The sequence below is a fragment of the Equus przewalskii genome, unplaced genomic scaffold (genome assembly GCF_037783145.1).
Source record: "Equus przewalskii isolate Varuska unplaced genomic scaffold, EquPr2 ChrUn-13, whole genome shotgun sequence".
Classification (NCBI taxonomy): domain Eukaryota; kingdom Metazoa; phylum Chordata; class Mammalia; order Perissodactyla; family Equidae; genus Equus; species Equus przewalskii.
Window position 1 is genome coordinate 5,683,100 of NW_027228750.1, and position 15,507 is coordinate 5,698,606.

Genomic DNA, 15,507 nt, shown 5'->3' on the forward strand with positions numbered 1-15,507 from the left:
TATCTAGCAAAGTTATTTTTCGGATATGAAGGAGAAATAAAGTCTTTTCCAAACAAAAGCTGAGGGAGTTCATCACCAGTAGACCTGCCTTACAAGAAATGTTGAAAGGTCTTCTACCTGAAATGAAAATGCAAAGGTATACAAAGCTTTGAGCCAGGTGATAAATACGCAGAATCAGAACATTGCAACTCTGATATCAGAATAGATTAGTAAACAATTATAACAAAGGTTAAAGGGAGGGAAGCATTAAAAATGAATATAACCACTTCAATTTGGTAATGAACTCACAATACAAAAAGGGTCAATTTGTGACAACAAAACATAGAAGGGGAAAAGGGGAAAGATGGAACCTGCATAGGTAAATGAAGATAAGATACTATCGGCAGAAAAAGGGCTATCTTATCTATGAGACCTTTTATACAAACTTTATGGTAACCACAGAACAAAAATTCAGAGCAGACACATGAAACATAAAAAAGAGGAAACAGAGAAAAACATCACAGAAAACCACCAAACTGAAATGGCAGACAGAAATACAACAAAAAGAAACAATGGAAATATAGACCAACCAGAAAACAAAAGATAAAATGGCAATATTAAGTCCTCATATATCAATAATCACCTTAAATTTAAATGGATTGAATTCACCAATCAAAAGACAGAGTGGCTGGATGGACTAGAAAACAAGACTCAACTAGATGCTGCTTCCAGGAGGCCTATCTCAGCTCTAAAAACAAACATAGGCTTAAAGTGAAGGGATGGAAGATGATACTCCAAGCAAATGACAACCAAAAGAAAGTGGGTATAGCTATACTTATATCAGATAAAATAGACTTCAAGCCAAAAAAGATAACAAGAGACAAAGATGGACATTGTATAATGAAAAAGGGGACAATCCATGTAGAAGACATAACATTTATTAATACATATACACCTAACATAAGAGTACCAAAATATATAACGCAATTATTAACAGACCTAAAGGGAGAAACTGACAATACGATAAGAGTAGGGGACTTTAGTACTCTACTTAGATCAATGGATAGATTATCCAGACAGAAAGTCAACAGGAACCATTGGCCTTAAATGAAACATTAGACCAGATGGACTTAATAGATATATATAGAACATTCCATCCAAAAGCAGCAGAATACACATTCTTCTCAAGTGCACATGGAATGTTCTTAAAGATAGACCATATGTTGAGAAACAAATCTCAATAAATTTAAGAAGATTGAAGTCATATGAAGTTTTTTTTCTGACCACAATGGTATGAAACTAGAAATCAACTACAAGAAGAAGGCTGGAAAAGTCTCAAATATGTGGAGACAAGACAACCTGCTACTGAGAAACTGTTGGATGAATGAAGAAATCAAAGGATAAATCAAAAAATACCTGGTGACAAATGAAAATGAAAATACAACATACTGAAACCTATGGGATGCAGCAAAAGTGATACTAAGAAGGAAGTTTATAGCAATACAGGCCTAGCTGAAGAAACAAGAAAAATCTCAAACAGTCTAACATTACACCAAAAGGAACCAGAAAAAGAACAAACGAAGCCCAAAGTCAGTAGAAGAAAGGAAATAATAAAAATCAGAGTGGTGGAGCTGGTCCCATGGCCAAGTGGTTAAGTTCGTGTGCTCAGCTGCAGGCAGCCCAGTGTTTCGTTGGTTTGATTCCTGGGTGCAGACATGGCACTGCTCATCAAACCATGCTGAGGCAGCATCCCACATGCCACAACGAAGAATATACAACTAAGTACCGGGGAGCTTTGGGGAGAAAAAGGAAAAAATAAAATCTTAAAAAAAAAAATCAGAGTGGAAATAAATGAAATAGACACTAAAAAGACAATAGAAAATATCAATGAAACTAAGAGCTGGTTCTTTGAAAAGATAAAAAAAAAATTGGCAAACCTTTAGCTAGATCCATTAGGGAAAAAGAATAAATAGAAATGAAAGAGGAGAAGTTACAACAGATACCACAGAAATATAAACGATTGTAAGGGAATACTATGAAAAGCTACACACCAACAAATTAGATAACCTAGAAGAAATGGATAAATTCTTAGAATTATACAACCTTCCAAAACTGAAGAAGAAATAGAGAATCTTAAAAGACTGATCACTAGTAAGGAGATTGAAACAGTAATCAAAAACTCCCAAAAACCAAAAGTCCAAGACCAGATGGCTTCTCTGGTGAATTCTAACAAACATTTAAAGCATATTTAATACTTATTCTTCTCAAACTTTTCCAAAAAATTGAAGAGGATGGGATGCTTCCTAACTATTTTACGAGGCCAAAATTACCCTGGTACCAAAACCAGATGAGAACAACACAAAAAAGGAAAATTACAGACCAATATCACTGATGAACGTAGCTGCAAAAATCCTCGGCAAAATATCAGCAAATCAAATACAACAGTATATTAAAAGGATCGTAAACCACGATCAAGTGAGATTTATTCCAGGGATGCAAGGGTGTTTCAACATCCACAAATCAATCAAAATGATACACCACGTTAACAAAATGAAGAATAAACATCACTTGATCATCTCAATAGAGGCAGAGGAAGCATTGACAATATACAGCATCCATTTATGATAAAAACTCTGAATAAAATGGGTATGGAAGAAAAGTACCTCAACATAATAAAGGCCATGCATGACAAACCCACAGCTAACATCATACTCAATGGTGAATAACTGAAAGTTACCTTTCTAAGAACAGGAACAAGACAAGGATGCCCACTCTCACCACTCCCTTAATTCAACATAGTGATGGAAGTCCTAGCCAGAGCAATCAGGCAAGAAAAAGAAATAATTGGAAAGGAAGAAGTGAAATTGTCACTATTTGCAGATGACATGGTTTTATACATAGAAAACCAGGAAGAATCCACCAAAAAAACGATTAGAAATAGTAAACGAATAAAGTAAAGTTTCAGGGTACAAAATCAACATACAATAATCAGTTGCAAACACTAACAATGAACTAGCAGAGAGGGAAATAAGAATACAATCCCATTAACAATTGCAGCAAAAAGAATAAAAGACCTAGGAATAAATTTAACCAAGGAGATGAAAGAACTGTATGCTGAAAACTATAAGACATTGAAAGAAATCAAAGAAGATACAAAGAAATTGAAAGATATCCTGTGCTCATGGATTGGAAGAATGAACATAGTTAAAATGTCCACATTACCTAAAGCAATCTACAGATTAAGTGCAATCCCTATCTAAATCCCAATGACATTTACCAAAGAAATAGAACAAAGAATCCTAAAATTTATACACAGCAATGAAAGAGCCTGAATAGACAAAGCAATCCTGAGAAAAAAGAACAAAGCTGAAGGTTTGAAATCACTCCCTGATTACAAAATATACTTCAAAGATATAGTAATCAAAACCGCATGGTAGTGGCAGAAAAACAGACACACAGATCAATGGAATAGAGTTGAGAGCCCAGAAATAAGCTCATACATTTATGGACAGCTAATTTTTTACAAAGAACATACAATGGAGACAGGAAAGTTGCCTCAATAAATGATGTTGGGAAAACTGGACAGCAACATGCAAAAGAATGAAAGTAGACCACTATCTTATATCATACACAAAAATTAACTCAAAATGAATTAAAGACTTGAATGTAAGACCTGAAACCGTAAAACTCCTAGAAGAAAACATAGGCAGTATGGCCTTGGACATCAGTCTTAGCAATATCTTTTTGGATATGTCTCCTCAGGCAAGAGAAACTAAAGAAAAATAAACAAATGGGACTACATCAAACCAAAAAGCTCTGCACAGCAAAGGAAACCATCAACAAAATGAAAAGATAATCTACCATTTGGGAGAAGATATTTGCAATACATATATCCAATAAGGGGTTAATATCCAAAACATATAAAGAACTCATACAACTCAATAACAAAAAAACAAACGACCCAAATTGAAAATGTGCAGAGGATCTGAACAGACATCTTTCCAAAGAAGATATACAAATGGCCACCAGGCACGTGAAAAGTTGTTCAACATCACTAATTATTAAAGAAATGCAAATCAAAACCTCAATGAGATATCACCTCATGTCCGTCAGAATGGCTGTTATAGAAAAGACAAGAAATAATAAGCGTTGGAGAGAATGTGGAAAAAAGGGAACCCTTGTAGACTGCTGGTGGAAATGAAAATTGGTGCAGCCACTATGAAAAACACTATGGAGATCCCTCAAAAAATTAAAAATAGAACTACCATATGATCCAGCTATTCTACTTCTGGGTATTTATCTAAAGAACATAAAAACACTAATTCAAAAAGATATATGCATCCCTATGTTCATTGCAGCACTATTTAAGCATCCAAGATTTGAAAATAACCTAAGTGCCCATCAAAAAATGAATGGATACAGAAGATGTGATATCAGCAAAGGAAACCATCAATGAAACGAAAGACAACCTAACAACTGGGAGAAGATATTTGCAAACCATATATCTGATAAGGGGTTAATATATATATCTGATAAGGGGTTAATATCCAAAATATACAAAGAACTCATACATCTCAACAACAAAAAAACTAACAACCTAATTAAAAAATGGGCAAAAGATCTGAACAGATATTTCTCCAAAGATATACAGATGGCCAACAGGCACATGAAAAGATGTTCAACATCATTAACTATAAGGCAAATGCAAATCAAAACTACAATGAGATATCACCTCACTCCTGTCAGAATGGCTATAATTAACAACACAAGAAACAATAAGTGTTGGAGAAGAAGTAGAGAGAAGAGAACCCTCATACACTACTGGTGGGAGTGCAAACTGGTGCAGCCATTATGGAAAACAGTATGGAGATTCCTCAAAAAATTAAGAATAGAACTACAATATGATCCAGCTATTCCACTGTTGGGTATTTATCCAAAGAACATGAAAATACAAATGCATAGAGATACATGCACCCCTATGTTCATCGCAGCAATATTCACAATAGCCAGGACTTGGAAGCCACCTAGGTGCCTATCAAGGGAAGAATGGATAAAGAAGATGTGGTATATATACACAATGGAATACTACTCAGCCATAAGAAATGATGAAATCCAGCCATTTGTGACAATATGGATGGATCGTGAGGATATCGTGCTAAGTAAAATAAGTCAGAGGGAGAAAGTCAAATATCATATGATCTCACTCAGAAGATAACAACAACAACAAACACATGGAAAAAGAGATTGGATTGGTGGTTACCAGATGGGAAGGGGGGAGGGAGGAGGGTGAAATGGGTGATTAGGCACCTGTGTGTGGTGATGGATTGTAATTAGTCTTTGGGTGGTGAACATGATGTAATCTACACAGAAATCGAAATGTAATGATATATACCTGAAGTTTATATAATGTTATAAAACAATGTTACCGCAAATAAATAAAGATGTGAGATATTTATATATATGATGGAATACTACTCAGCCATAAAAAAGATGAAATCTTGCCATTTGTGACAACATGGATGGACCATGGGTATTATGCTAAGCAAAATAAATCAGACAGAGAAAGACATATGTCGTATGATTTCACTCATATGTGGAAGATAAAAACAATAACAAACAAAACACATAGATACAGAGAAAAGATTGGCGGTTACCAGAGGGGAGAGGGGAGTCAAGGGAAGGCAAAAGGGATAAAGGGGCACATTTTTATGGTGACAGATGGAAACTAGAATTTTGGTGGTAAACACAATGTAGTATATACAGAAGCTGAAATATAATGTATTCATGAAATTTATATAATGTTTTAAAACAACGTTACCTCAGGAAAAAAAGGTGTCATCAGAAGAAAAGAAACTTTGTAACTACATATGGTGACGTGTTAACTAGAGTTACTGTGATCATTTCACAATATATACAAATATCAAATAAATATTCATTGAATTTTAGGTTATGAAAAGTAATTTTCTTTCATTTAAACCGTTTTAACTGCTATATTGAGGTATAATTTACATCCAATAGATTGTGAGTAATTAAAAAATACAATTTAATAAGTTTTGACATGTATTTATATATCTTCCAATAGAGATAGTGGATTTACTACCTCCAAAACTTTCTTTGTGTCTCTTGTAATTCCTCCTTTGCACCCTTTCCACACTCCAGGCAACCACTGATTTGATTTCTGTCACAATAGATTAATTTGCATTTTACAAGGCCTAATATAAATGATTTCATATAGTATTAACATTATTTTGATTTGTCTTTTTTCACTCAGCATAATTACTTGAGATTCACCCATATCATTGTGTGTATCTATAGTTCATTCCTTTTATTGCTGATCAGTGTTCCATGCTATGGATATACTAAAATTCCTCTTATTCATTCACTTCTGCATGGATTTGAGGTTTTTTTTTTTTTTTATGATATTAAAAATAAAGCTTTGGGGCTGGCCCAGTGGCATAGCAGTTAAGTTCGCATGCTCTGCTTCGGCAGCCTGGGGTTCATGGGTTTGAATCCTGGGCATGGACCTACACACTGCTCATCAAGCCATGCTGTGGTGGCATTCACATACAAAGTAGAGGACAATTGGCACAGATGTTAGCTCAGGGACAATCTTCCTCAGCAAAATAATAATAATAATAATAATTATAAATAAGTAAAGCTTCTATGATCAGATTTTAGTAGACATATCCTTTCTTTGCATTTGAGTAGAATGGCTGTATCATATGATAGGTATGTGTTTAACTTTCTGAGAACTTGTCAAACTGCTTTCTAAAGTGGTTATACAATTTCGCATTCCCATCATCAGTGTATGAGTGTTCTAGTTCCTGCATGTAGAGCCGCCAGAATCTAGGAAGAGGCAAAGAAAACTACCCAAGAGCCTTCAGAAGGAGTATGGCCCTGCCAACACCTTGATTTCAGACTTTTAGGCTCCAAACTGTGTGAGATTAAATTTCTGTTGTTTTAAATTTGTGGTAATTTGTTATGGCCACCCTGGGAAATTAATACACTACATGTCCTTGACAACACTTGGAGTAGACAGTTTTTAGTGTTAGCCTTTTTTTTTTTTAAATTGAGGTCATAATAGTTTATGACATTGTGTAATTTCACATGTACACTATTATTTGTCCATCACCATGTATGTGCCCCTTTACCCCTTATGCCCATCCCCAACTCCCTTCCCCTCTGGTAATCACTAATCTGTTCTCTTTGTCCATGGGCTTGTTTATCTTCCACATATGAGTGAAATCATATGATGTTTGTCTTTCTCTGGTTTATTTTGCTTAACATAATACCCTCAGGGTCCATCCATGTTGTTGCAAATGGGACGATTTTGTCTTTTTATATGGCTGAGTAGTATTCCATTGTATATATATATATATATACCACATCTTCTTTATTCATCGATAAGTGGGCACTTGAGTTACTTCCAACTCAACTAATGTTGGCTATTGTGAATCATGCTGCAATGAACATAGGGGTGCATAAGTCTCTTTGAATTATTGATTTCATGTTCTTTGGTAAATACCCAGTAGTGGGATGGCTGGGTCATAAGGTATTTCTATTTTTAATTTTTTGACAAATCTCCATACTGTTTCCCACAGTGGCTGCAGCAGTTAGCATTCCCACCAGCAGTGTATGAGGGTTCCCTTTTCTCCACATCTTCTTCAGCATTTGTTATTTTTTGTGTTGGTGACTGTAGCCATTCTAATGAGTGCAAGGTAATATCTCAATGTAGTTTCAATTTGCATTTGTCTGATGATTAGTGACATTGAGTATCTTTTCATGTGCCTATTGGCCTTCTGTATGTCTTCTTTAGGAAAATGTCTGTTCACACACTCTGCCTATTTTTTGATTGGATTGTTTGGGATTTTTTTTGTTGAGTTGTGTGTTTTTTATATATTTTGGAGATTAACCCCTTGTCGGATATGTGACCTGCAAATATTTTCTCCCATTTGGTGGGTTGTCTTTTCATTTTGTTCCTGGTTTCTTTTGCCTTGCAGAAGTTCTTTAGTCTGATCCCATTTGTTTATTTTTGCTTTTGTTTCCCTTGCCCAAGTAGACATGGTTTTTGAAAAGATCCTTCTAAGACCAGTGTCAGAGAGGGTACTGCCTATATTTTCCTCTAGGAGTTTTATTTTCAAGTCTTTAATCCATTTTGAGTTAATTTTTGTGTATGGCAAAAGATAATTGTCTACTTTCATTCTTTTGCATGTGCCTGTCCGGTTTTTCCCAGCACCATTTACTGAAGAGACTTTCCTATCTCCATTGTATGTTCTTAGCTCCTTTATCGAAGATTAGCTGTCCGTAGATGTGTGGTTTTGTTTCTGGGCTTTCAATTCTGTTCCATTCATCTGTTTCTGTTTTTGTACCAGTACCATGCTGTTTTGATTACTATAGCTTTGTAACATATTTTGAAGTCAGAGATTGTGATGCTTCCAGCTTTGTTATTTTTTCTCAGGATTGCTTTGGCTATTTGGGGTTTTTTGATGCCCCATATGAATTTTAGGATTCTTTGTTCTATTTCCATGAAGTATGTCATTGGGATTGCATTGAATCTGTAGATTGCTTTAGGTAGTATGGACATTTTAACTATGTCAATTCTTCCAGTCCATGTGCATGGAATATCTTTCCATTTCTTTACGTCATCATTGATTTCTTTCAATAAGGTCTTAGAGTTTTCATTGTATAGGTCTTTCACCTCCTTGGTTAAATTTCTTCCTTGATATTTTATTCCTTTTGTTGCGATTGTAAATGGGATTGTATTCTTGGGTTCTCTTTCTGTTAGTGCATTATTAGAGTACAGTATTGCAACTGATTTTTGTAAGTTGACTTTGTATCCTGCAACTTTGCTGTAGTTGTTGATTATTTCTAATAGTTTTCCAATGGATTCTTTAGGGTTTTCTATATATGAAATCATGTATGCAAACAGTGAGAGTTTCACTCCTTCATTGCCAATTTGGATACCTTGTATTTCTTTGTCTTGCATAATCGCTCTGGCCAAAATCTCCAGTACTATGTTGAATAAGAGTGGTGAGAATGGAAACCCATGTCTTGTTCCTGTTCGCAGAGGGATAGCTTTCAGTTTTTCCCCGTTGAGTATGATATTGGCTGTGAGTTTGTCATATATGACCTTTATTATTTTGAGGTAGTTTCTTTCTATACCTGTTTTATTGAGAGTTTTTATCATAAATGGATGTTTGATCTTGTCAAATGCTTTCTCTGCATCTATTGAGATGATCAAGTGGTTTTTATTCCTCATTTTGTTAATGTAGTGTATCACATTGATTGATTTGTGGATGTTGAACCATCCCTGCATCCTTGGTATAAATCCCACTTGATCATGGTGTATGATTCTTTCAATGTATTGGTGTATTTGGTTTGCCAATATTTTGTTAAGGATTTTTGCATCTATTTCATCAGCAATATTGGCCTGTAATTTTCCTTCTTTGTGCTGTCCTTGTCTAGCTTTGGGATCAGGGCGATGTTGGCCTTGTAAAATATGTTAGTAAGTGTTCTATCTTCTTCACGTTTTTGGAATGGTTTGAGAAGGATAGGTATTAAATCTTCTTTTAATGTTTGGTAGAATTCTCCTGAGAAGCCATCTCGTCCTGGACTATTATTTTTTGTGAGGTTTTTGATTACTGTTTTTTTTATTACTTGTGATTGGTCTATTCAGATTCTCTATTTCTTTTTGATTCAGTTTTGGGCGGTTGTATGAGTCCAAGAGTGTATCCATTTCTTCTAGACGGTCCAATTTGTTGGCATGTAGTTTTTCATAGTATTCTCTTGTAATCCTTTGTATTTCTGTGGTATCGACTGTAATTTCTCCTCTTTCACTTTCTAATTTTATTTATTTGAGCCTTCTCTCTTTTTTTCTTAGTGAGTCTGGCGAAGGGTTTGTCAATTTTGTTTATCTTCTCAAAAAACCAGCTCTTCATTTCATTGATCCTTTCTACTGTTTTTTTGGTTTGTTTCAATTTCATTTATTTCTGCTCTGATTTTTATTATTTCTGTCATTCTGTTGACTTTGGGTTTTGTTTGTTCTTCTTTTTCTAATTCTGTTAGGTGTCGTTTAAGTTGCTTATTTGAGATTTTTCTTGTTTTTTAAGGTGGGCCTGTATTGCTATGAATTTCCCTCTTAGGACTCCTTTTGCTGCATCCCACATGAGTTGGTATGGTGTATTTTCTTTTCATTTGTCTCCAAATATTTTTTGATTCCTCCTTTAATTTCTTCAATGGTCCATTGGTTGTTCAGTAGTGTGTTTTTTAGTCTCCATGTATTTGTCACTTTCCCAGCTTTTTTCTTGTGGTTGATTTCTAGTTTCACAGCATTATGGTACGAAAAGATATTTTATATGGTTTCAATCTTATTAAATTTATTGAGGCTTGACTTGTTGCTCAACATATGGTCTATCTTTGAGAATTTTCTGTTTGCACGTGAGAAGAATGTGTATTCTGCTGTTTTTGGATGGAGTGTTCCATCTATATATCTATTAAGTCCATCTGGTCTAGTTTTTTGTTTAATTACACTATTTCCTTGTTGACTTTCTGTCTGTATGATCTATCCATTGATGTAAGTGGGATGTTAAGGTCCCCTACTAGTTTTGTGTTGCTATTAATGTCTCCTTTTAGGTCTATTAATAGTTGCTTTATGTACTTTGGTGCTCCTGTGTTAGGTGCATATATATTTATAAGTGTTATGTCTTCTTGGTGGAGTCTCCCTTTTATCATTATATACTGCCCCTCTTTGTCTCTCATTGCTTTTTTTATCTTGAAGTCTACTTTGTCTGATATAAGTATGGCAACACCTATTTTCTCTTTCTTTTTTTGCCTTTAGCTTGGAATATCATCTTCCATCCCTTCACTTTGAGCCTGTGTTTGTCTTCAGAGCTGAGATATGTTTCCTGGAGGGAGCATATTGTTGGGTCTTGTTTTTTAATTCATCCAGCCACTCTGTGTCTTTTAATTGGAGAATTTAATCCATTCACATTTAGAGTGATTACTGATATATGAGGGCTTAATGCTGTCATTTTATCACGTGTTTTCCAGTTGTTCTGTATTTCTATTGTTTTTCATCCTGTGTATTTCAGACTGCCAGTTTAGTTTGCTGGTTCTCTATGATGGTTTTCTCTTTATTTATCATTTGTGTCTCTGTTCTGATTTTTTGTTTAGTGGTTACCATGAGGTTTGTATAAAAGATCTCATAAATAGGATAGTCCATTTTCTGATAGTCTCTTATTTCCTTAGTCTAAGCAGTTTCCATCTGTTTCCTCTTCCCTGTCTAATTTATTGTTGTCACAACCTATTCCATTTTATGTTGTGAGTTTGTGGTTAAAATGCAGTGATTATATTTATTTTTTATGTTTTCCTTCCCTTTATCTGTAATGTTATAATTAAGTGTTTGCTAACCTGTTCTGATGGAGAGCTGCAATTTTCTGATTTTGTCTGTCTATCTATCTCCTTGGTCAAGCCTTTGTAAACCCTTTCTTTCTTTTTTTTTTTTTTCTTTTTCAGGTATGAGGGTCTTCTTGATCATTTCTTGTAGGAGGGGTCTTATGGCAATGAGCTCCCTCAGCTTTTGTTTATCTGGAAAAGTTTTCATTTGTCCATCATATCTGAAGGATATTACCACTGGATAGAGTGTTCTTGGCTGAAAATTTTTGTCTTTCAGAATTTTGAATATATCATTCCACTGTCTCCTAGGCTGTAAGGTTTCTGCTGAGAAATCCACTGAAAGCTTAATTAGAGTCCCTTGGTAGGTTATTACCTCCTGCCTTGCTGCCCTTAGTATTTTTTCTTTGTCATTTACTTTTGCCAGATTTACTAATGTCTGCCTTGGAGAAGGTCCTTTCACTTTGATATACTTAGGAGTTCTATTAGCTTCTTTTACTTGTAACTCCAGCTTCTTCCCCAGGTTTGGGAAGTTTTCAGCTACTATTTCTTTGAACAAGCTCTCTGCTCCTTTCTTCCTCACTTTTCCCTCTGGAATACCTATAATCCTCTTGTTACACTTTCTAATTGAGTCAGATATTTCTCAGAGAAATTCTTCATTTCTTTTTAGTCTCAGTTTTCTCTCCTCTTCCATCTGAATCATTTCTATATTTCTGTCCTCTAAATTGCTAATTCTGTCCTCCATAGTATCAGCTCTGTCATTCAAGGATTTAGATTTTTTCTTTATATCATCGTGTTTTTCATCTCCAACATTTCTGATTGTTTGTTTTTTATAGTTTCAATCTCTTTTGTGAAGAATTACTTCTATTCTTTAATTTTATTCTTGATTTCATTGAACAGTCTTTCTGAATTTTCTTGTAACTCATTGAGTTTTTAAGTGATAGCTATTTTGAATTCTCTGTCATTTAGATTGTAAATTTCTGTGCCTTCAGGATTGATTTCTGGGTGCTTTTCATTTTCCTTCTGGTCTGGAGTATTAATATACCTCTTCATACTATTTGATGGAGGTGGATTTGTGCCTTCGCATAGTTGAAGTATCTGGTCACCCATTCCACCTACCATCACTGGGGCATGGGGCAGGAGCTGTGTATTCTGAGCCTGCTGCAATCCCTGGCAGCTGTGCCTGACCTTTGGTAGCTATGTTGACAGAGCCTGTCTCCATTTGCCTGCTCACCACCCTTGCTTTACATACTGTATGCAACCATGCTCTGGCAGGGGTTCCTTGCTCTGGCTGACCCACAGAACCAGTGAGCCAGGCTAGTGGAGGGTCATTTTCTTTCATGTGTGATCCCAGGGGCACTCCTGCTTTGCCCTCACTATCTACCCTCCTGGGCTGCTTGGCTTCATGAATACACGCCCACAATTGCTTTGTCTCCTTGGTGTGGAGCTTTCCTATGTGCTGTGAGGGAACTTGGAGAGTGAAGGCATTCCTGCAGAGGCCTTCTCCCTCCCCCTCTCCTCTCAAGGCTGAGCACAGTCTCACACCCTAGGTCACTGCCATTGGAGGAGGAAGAGGATATCTTCTTACCTCCTTCCGTTGCCTTCTGGAGGGCCAAGCACCACCACCTTCAGACATATGGCTACATGGGCCTCTCAGATGTCTATTGTGTTGTGTGAGTGTCCTCTGTTGGTTTATGAATGTCCTTTTCATTGTATGTTAGGGGCGAGAGTCTAAGGGAAGAGCTCACTCTGCCATGATGCTGACATCACTCAAGCAGTTTTAACCATTTTAATTGATATGCAGAGCTATCGCATTGTGGTTTAAATTTACATTTGCCTGATGACTGATGATTTTGACATCTTCTCATGTTTTTGTGTGCCTTCCCTATATCTTGTTTGCTTAAGTATCTATAAAAATCTTTTATCCAATTTAAAATTGATTTGTTTTTCTTCTTATTATTCAGTTTTAAGAGTTTCTGTACAGTCTAGGTGTAAGTCCTCTATCAGATATGTGATTTAAAAATATTTTCTATTAACTGTGGTTTGAATTTTCATTCTCTTACCAATGTCTTTTGAAGAACAAAAGTTTTCAATTTTTATGAAGTACAATTTATCAATGTATTATTTTATTGTTTATATTTTTGGTATCAATCTAAGAAATCTTTGTCTAACCTAAAGTCACAAGTATTTTCCTCTATGTTTTCTTCTAGAAGTTTTACAGTTTTAAGGTTTACATTTAGATCTATGATCTATTTTGAGTTAATTTTTATATATGGCATGAGATGGATTCTGTTTATTTACTTAACTATTTTTCATACAGATATAGATATTTATTAGTTGAAAAGGTTGAAAAGATCATCCTTCACCATTTGTTGAAAAGATTGTCTTTTCTCCTTTGCATTTGTCAAAAATCAGTCTCTTTACAGGTATTAGTTTATTTTGGGGCTCTTTATTCTGTTTCATCGGTCTATTGACTTATCATTACACCTATATCATATTGATTTGATTACTATAACTTTATAATAGTTCCTGAAATCAGGTAGGGCTATCCCTCCAGCTTTGTTCTTTATTTTAAAGTGTTTTGAGTATGTTAGGTCTTTTGCATTTTCATATTCATTTTAGAATCAGCCGGCCACTTTCTACCAAAGATGCTGACTGAGATTTTGAGTTGAATTGCATCAAATCTGTAGGTAAATTGGGGAAAATTGAATTCTCAAAAATAGTGAGTCCCAGCCAGCCCCAGTGGCCTAGTGGTTAAGTTTGGTGCACTCTGCTTTGGTGACCCTAGTTTGGCTCCTGGGCGTGGACCTGCACCACTCATTTATCAGTGGTCATGCTGTGATGGTGACTCACATGGGAAACAGAGGAAGATTGGCAACAGCTGTTAGCTCAGGGCAAATCTTCCTCAACAACAACAAAAAAATAGTGAGTCTGACTCATGAACAAGGAATTTATCTCCATTTTTTAGGTCTTCATTAATTTCTTTCAACAATATTTTTTACTTTTATTTGTTTGATGCTATCATTTTCCACATTCCAATTGTGCATTGAAATTTTATCGACATAAAATGGGTTTTTGTATATTGACCTTGTAACCTGGTAGGAATAAATGCTTTTCAGATTCAAGATAGATCTGGCAGTGACCACAGCTTTGGGGACTTGTATATTTGCCGGGTGAGAAGAATCTTCTTCAATTTAATTGGGGCTTTATTATCTGTCCAAGGAAGAAGATTGAAACCCAATCAAGTCCTGTGGCTGGGTAGTGTTTGTAGGAGGGCTTTTGTGGACCAATGAATGTGAGAGGTTTCATATGCTCTTCAGTAAGTTTTTCTTAAGAGTAACCTTTCAGTTGGTGAGGCTGCCAATTTATCCTTGTGTTCGGCTGCAATACCAGTTGAAAGATGTAGGAGCTAATCTTCTCCTTTATTTTTAAGTTTAATTTTCAATAATCTATTCCAGCATTATGTAGTCAGAAGCTTTTGAATGGTATGCAATGATATATCCATTGAATATCCTGAGTTTGTGCCAAGTTCTGACTAGTCTTATTTCTCATGTGATCTATTATAAAAATGACACCAAGAGCATTGAAATAATTAATAGTGGCAGGCTGAGTGGGTTTGGTTGTGTGACACTCAGAGCCATAGCATCCATTTGTCATTATGTGTCTCTGCTAAAGTTTACTCTTGATGGGCTAAAATAAGGCTTACAAACAGCTTTAAATGTGTTTTCTTTATGTCTGTCTAATGGTTTTCTAAAGGCAAGGACACAACTGACTTTCTTTGTACCGTCCAATCTTTTGTTTCCCAAAGCTCTGCCCATTTGACAGGACCCAATAAATAAACATATATTTATTCCCATTGGTTTGTTATCATCAAATGATAGTTGTGTATATTAGATGTAATTCTACACATTGAGCTGACTGTCCCCTCCTTCTTTTACCTGTTTTCTGTTGAGTGTCCAGGTGTTGTAATGTCACTCACTACTTCCATTGACATCCCTGGATGACAGGACTGCTATCTGTAAAAACAATTATTTTACATTGTTATTCCTCAAAGTCATCATAGGCTGTGTTTAAATCTGCATATTTGTCATCATCATTAATAGTTAATATCTATGGTAGTCAATTCTTCAGTTAGGT

The 15,507-nt window shown here is 35.4% G+C and overlaps 1 protein-coding gene across 1 annotated transcript in view; it reads right to left on the reverse strand.

The window, feature by feature from the left end:
- The window catches only part of DCLRE1B (DNA cross-link repair 1B), a 51,038-nt gene that overhangs the window by 26,214 nt on the left and 9,317 nt on the right, over positions 1 to 15,507 (reverse strand). Inside the window, exon 5 of the mRNA XM_008542136.2 lies at positions 15,309 to 15,386. The gene's annotated coding sequence lies outside the window, so the exon portion shown is untranslated. The remainder of the gene's footprint in view (positions 1 to 15,308; positions 15,387 to 15,507) is intronic.